This window comes from Phocoena sinus, chromosome 5 (assembly GCF_008692025.1).
Source record: "Phocoena sinus isolate mPhoSin1 chromosome 5, mPhoSin1.pri, whole genome shotgun sequence".
Taxonomy (NCBI): Eukaryota; Metazoa; Chordata; class Mammalia; order Artiodactyla; family Phocoenidae; genus Phocoena; species Phocoena sinus.
In genome coordinates this window covers 139,600,175-139,606,174 of record NC_045767.1, presented here as the reverse complement: position 1 = coordinate 139,606,174, position 6,000 = coordinate 139,600,175, and the positions used below count along the sequence as shown (strand labels likewise).

The following is a 6,000-nucleotide window of genomic DNA, read 5'->3' as shown; positions in this document are numbered from 1 at the left end:
ATCACAGGATATTGAATATAATTCCCTGTGCTGTACAGTAGGACCTTGTTGTTTATCCATCCTATATATAATAGTTTGCATCTGCTAATCCCAAACTCCCAATTCATCCCTCCCCCACTCTCCTCCCCCTTGGCAGCCACAAGTCTATGTCCGTGAGTCTGTTTCTCTTTCATAGATAAGTTCATTTGTGTCATATTTTAGATTCCATATATAAGTGATATCACATGGTATCTGTGTTTTTCTTTCTGACTTACTCTTAGTATGACAATCTCTAGGTCCATCCACTGTTGCTGCAAATGCCATTATTTAATTCCTTTTGATGGCTGAGTAGTATTCCATTGTGTACATGCACCACATCTTCATTATCCATTCATCCGCTGATGGACATTTAAGTTGCTTCCATGTCTTGGCTATTATAAATAGTGCTGCTACGAACATAGGGGAGCATGTATCTTTTCGAATTATAGCTCACTCCGGATATATGCTCAGGAGTGGAATTGCTGGATCATATGGTAGTTCTATCAATATTTTTAGTCTTTTAAGGAACCTCCATACTGTTCTCCACAGTGGCCGCACCAGTTTCTATTCCCACCAACAGTGGAGGAGTGTCCCCTTCTCTCCACACCCTCTCCAGCGTCTGTTATTTGCAGAAACGATGGCCTTTCCGACCCTTGTGATCACCACTCCCTTTTTGAACAGCAGGGTCCTCCCCTCCCACCTCCAAGCCTTTGCTCACAAGTTTGCCGCTGCCTGAAAAACAGAAGACAAAAACTTCCTCTGTTTTATCTTTTCCCAGATATGATCTGTGCTTTAAGGCCTGACTCTACTGCCGTCCTGATATGAAACAGTCTCCAGTCGGACGGTATCTGTGCTTCCTCTGAGCTTGCAAATCATTAGCTTTATTTTTCTTAAAATACTATGAAATCCTCTTTCAACTATGCCATACTGGGTACTTCTTACTTATTTGCTTCCTCCTAGCACTTAAATTCTCTGAAGACAAAAGCCCTTTTGACCTAAGAGACTATCACGCATCGGATGTAGAGAAACAGATGGTTTCAGAGATGGCAGAGCCAAAAAATGCACTTATAGCTCTGGACCGGTTGCCCCGATACTAAGGCAAATTTTAGTTAAACGCCCTTTTTTCTTATTTAAATGTATGTTTATTCTGACTGATGTTTGCCTGGAGGACAGCATAGTTGTCAAGGCTGCGAGATGAGTCTACAATGGAGAGATTTATGTGGGTAAGTTTGGGGAGAAATATACGAATTGGAGATAACCACGAACAATGGATCTCAGAGTTCCTGGGTTTGAAGAAAGATCGCATAATAATCCTAATTATGAATTCAAAATGAAACAGCATAATGAGCCTTTTTGAGGTCGGAAAGATGACTCAAAACACTTACATAAGAACTTATTTTTCTGTTCTGGAATACACACACACACACACACCGCACATTCAACAAACAGAACTAAATGTACCGAACCAAGCAGAATCAGGACCTTACTGGAAAGATGTAAATGCTCGGCAGCCATAGAACTGCATTTGCAAAGGAGCAGATTGGCTTTAACCTGAGAACCAGGGCACGAAAACCATCCATGCAGAGACATCAATTTCCCAGCAGAAATGCTGGAGTTTCTAACTACGGAGAACTGAGGTTTTTCCGGCCCAGTGCATAGTGGAAAACATTGTGTTTTAAGTCGGCCAAATTTTCCTTGCGTTCCCTCCCTCTTTCTCTTTCTCTTCCTTTGTCCCTGTTCCCTGGTCTCCGTCTCCACACAGGAACTGCTGGGAAGGCGACTGGGCGGCTGGAGGACTCAGTCCCCCTGCCCTAGTATGGTCGCAGTGGGTGACACTCAGCCCCGAGCTGGCTTTCCAGGAGCAGATTTCGGTGTAGTTTCCCTACGCTTTGGCTGCTAGAGTCCACGCAGAAGGCAGGGAACCGCCGCGGGAGCCCCCCGCCCCCCAGGCGACCGACACTTGCGGGGAGGGCGCGCCGCGAGCGGACAGGGGCCCGGCGTAACCTCACCATGGTGCGTTTCAACCGCTGCTTTCTTTCTCAGTCTTTTGGTGCAGGGAAGGGGAGGGGTTCCGAAAGGACCGCAGGGAGAGGCGCTACGAGGGATCCTTAGGGCTGAGAGCTGGGGGAGGAGACAGGGAGGGAGAGAGGGAGAGAGGGAGAGAGGGAGAGAGAGAGAGCGGGAGCCCGGGGCCGGGGCTGCCTGAGCGTGGGCGCCGCGCGGGAACCGGGTTTGCTGCGCGCCGCGCCCGCCCTGCCTGTTGAGCGGCAGCCGGGAAGAGGCGCGGCGGCTGCCGGCTGTGGGGACACCGGTGCAGGGACCGGCAGGTGCCGCCGCCGGGCCCCCCTCTGCCGCCCGCCGCCCACTCTCCTCCTGGGCGGGCGGCGCCTGGAGCTGCCCGCGAGCCGGAAACGCAGCCCGAGGTCGAGACGCCCCCGAGTAAGTGGTCGCCGCGCGCCCTCGCTGGCCCGGGCTCCCGGGGGGCGGCCCTCTCCGCGGCCCCCATTCCGGGCCCTCGCGTGCCCCCCAGGAAGCCCTCCTGCGCTCCCGGGACCGGGCCCGGTTCCCACGCCGGGGGCAGCTCCGCGCCCCGGGGCCCCGCGGCGGCCGAGGGCGGAGGGCCCGCGGGGAGTGAGGCCGAGCTGGCGTCACCGCAGCCTCGTCCGGCCACGCTGCGCGTGAGCGTTTCACGCTCCTGGGGGCCGGGCGGCTGCGACCCCGGGATCGCTCAGCGGGGCCGCCGCGAACTTCCAGGGGGGCTGCCGGGCTCCGCCGGGGAGTGTGCGTGTGTCTGCGTGCGTGTGCGTGTGTGTGTGCCTGTGTGCGTGTGCGCGCGCGTGTCTGTGTGTGTGTGTGTGTGCGCGCGCGTGTTAATTACTGCTTGGGGATCCGATGCCCCCTGTGACCGCGGCGCCCTGGGGAGCGGTTGGCGTCGGGCCAGTGCCCTCAGCCTGTCCTGGGTGGGCCGAGCAGCCTCGCGGCGGCACTTGTGTGGGCGCTCCGCTGCGAGTGGTCATGTGATTTCAGGTTATGCATTCCGTGCGTCTTTCCTTTACTCCCTCGTTTCCCAGGGTTGCGCCTTCATTTTGCACTTGGTGAACAGTGTGTATCTTCTGAAGTAAGCCAGAAGGTTGAACGTGTCGCTTAATTGTGACCGGGGCGTCTTGGTTTCCAACACACTGAAACCCCCTGGAATTTTAAGTAGAACGGGTCATATATACAGTTTTAAATTAGAGCTTGATTTATAACATATCAGGGTCAGCCCTGTGATAGTGATTTCATCAAATGCTTACCTCCTAACTAGAACTGCTCTTGGGAGGAGCATCGCTGACCCTCTGATGACACGTGGATAAGCGTTAGAGCCTTCAGTGATGGATGTAGATTTTTATACCTTGGTTCCTAGTGTGGAGCTAATCTGTTGCTTTTCCTAAAACGGCTATGTTTTTTTTGTTTTCTTTGGGAGTTGTCGTTTCAGGTACTATATTATGAAGAGTGACAAAAATCAATAATAACAGCAATTAACAGAAATATGATGTCTAAAATTTAGAAGCAAATCTTAATTTGTCAAAAAGCCATGTTAACAGCGTTATGCTTTTGGTGGAGTTTGCCCGTGCAGTCTGTGCTCTCTGTTCAGTTATTACACAGCTCGGTCTGTGGATTGCTTCCGGGAATCCTGAAATTGTATTTAAACGTTTGAGTCTCTGCATTTTTAGGGTGATAATCCAGAGTCCTCAGATATCTAAAGGGATCTATGACCCAACAGAAAAATAAGAAGCACGGAGTTAAAACAAATAAGCTGTACTTTTCACGTCAAAACAGTAGGCTCCTTGCATAAAGCCTGTAGACATAAAGTAGTAGGGAAAATTCTAGAATAATTATTGATACAGTAATTAAACATCTCATATAAAACAGACCCACTTGTATATTTTTAAATGTATCAGCGAGGAAACTTAAGTAGCTGAAGTTTATTTAATAGAAATTTGTAATGAATAGATGGGTATTCTGTTTTTTCTTGTGCTGTAGGGTCTTTTTTCTAATGTATGACAGAGAAAATAAGAATTTTATTTTTCTCTCTTTGAGACCCAACACAAATAGAAAGTACTTATGCTTGGTGTGGTGTTTCATAGTGTATGAATATAAAAAGCCCCTTTAAGTCCCCGCTACTAGGTCCCCGGGTATAAAATAACACGTCCAAGATACTTTTTTTGTCGTTCTTGAGAATGTAGAAGGAGACGTAGCTTCACAAGGTTTGGTCCTCAAATCTCATATAACTATGGTTTATAAAATGATCTTGTGTTAAAGCATTATTTTAAAAAACTTTTTAAATTAATATTGGACTAAAGAAGTAAGTGATAACTCAAATTGTTATTTCCGTTAGGAATGTTAGATTTTCCAGGAAGTTGCTTAACTTCCCTTTTGTTTGCTAGGATGTATAACTTTTGTACCATTGATTTTTATACCACTTAATTATAAATGTGTACCCAAGCAACTCTTCTTAAACATTACAGTTTATTACTTGTCTGCATATTTGTAGAAACGGTTGCTTTTCTTTCTAAAATATCAATAATTTCACTGGTTTTTGTCCCTAGGCCATCTAGATGTTTTCAGTAAACATTCCTTAGGTGCCGGTGCAGCAGTTTTGGTTGGGGCTCTCCATCTTGATACAAGAAAATCTTTTGGCAAGTTTTGGGTCTTTAGATGAACCAATTCAGCCGCCCATAGATTAGTTGACTCGTTTGGCATTGGAGTGATTTTTTTGGCTATCCTGACTCACATTGGGTTCTTTTGTTTCTCTCAAACAGTTTGGAAGTGTCTGACCTAATTCATCTATTTCTCTCTCCCCTGAGTGCCAGGCCCACAGGCTTGTTCTTCTGCAGCCTTCAGGCTTACAGGGTATGAACTGAATTATTTGCCAGGACTGAGGAGCTTTAGGCCAGTCCCCGCCCAGCAGCAGTAGGAGAGTGACGCCCTTATGAGCCCTGAGGGGCTCTGGGCCATGATCCCCCCTCCCCCAGGCCCAGCCACAGAAATGCGATTATCAGCTGCGTGTAGCTGCTTGCCTGGAATCCTTTCTGGCCGTTAATAATCTTTTTATTAAAATAAACTCTCCCTTTCAGAAAATCAAAGGCAACTTAAGTTAATTCACTCGGGTACCACTTCTTCCTTCTCACCGCAGTAGGAATTAGCAAGAAGCCAACAGAAGACAGCGGCTTTGGGAGTGAACACCCCAGGAAAGGGGTCTGGGCACCCCCAGGAAAGCTTCTTAATCCTGAATTTTTTCCAGGTCTGACACAGCTATGTGTCCCCTTTCACTCTGCTACCTTACATTAAAAATACCTTTTTAGGGATTTCCCTGGTGGTCCAGTGGTTAAGACTCCACGCTCCCAATGCAAGGGGCATGGGTTTGATGCCTGGTGAGGGAACCAAGATACTAATGCCGCACAGTGCGGCCAAAAAAATTAATTAATTAAAAATAAAAATACCTGTTCAGACAGGGAAACCAGAGAAAGATAAATGTCATACAGTATCACTTGCATGTGGAATTGGGAAAAAAAAGATACAAATGAACTTATTTACAAAACAGAAACAGACTCACAGACATAGAAAACAAACTTATGGTTACCAAAGGGGAAAGGGGCGGGGAGGGATAAATTAGGAGTTTGGGATTAACATGTACACACTGCTGTATATAAAGCAGATCATCATCAAGGACCTACTTTATAGCACAGGGAATATCTTGTAATAACCTATAAGGGGAAAGAATCTGAAAAGATTTGTGTGTGTGTGTGTGTGTGTGTGTGTGTGTGTGTGTGTGTGTGTGTGTGTGTGTCTGAATCACTTTGCCGGACACCTGAAGCTAACACAACCTTGTAAATCAGCATACTTCAGTTGCAAAAGAAACACCTGTTCAGATGTCTCTATTGCTACCAAACTCAGATCTCCCTCAGGGTATTCATCCTTGGATTCGCAGCACCTGGCACA

At 47.5% G+C, this 6,000-nt stretch overlaps 1 protein-coding gene across 2 annotated transcripts in view; it reads left to right on the top strand.

Moving 5' to 3' along the window:
* Positions 1–1,784: 1,784 nt before the first annotated feature.
* The window catches only part of GUCY1A1 (guanylate cyclase 1 soluble subunit alpha 1), a 59,558-nt gene continuing 55,342 nt past the window's right edge, over positions 1,785–6,000 (top strand). The window contains exon 1 of one of the 2 annotated variants that reach the window (XM_032633444.1): positions 1,785–2,031. The gene's annotated coding sequence lies outside the window, so the exon portion shown is untranslated. Of the gene's footprint in view, positions 2,032–2,189; positions 2,458–6,000 lie in introns of those variants that run through there. The other variant, XM_032633443.1, reaches the window with a different exon arrangement.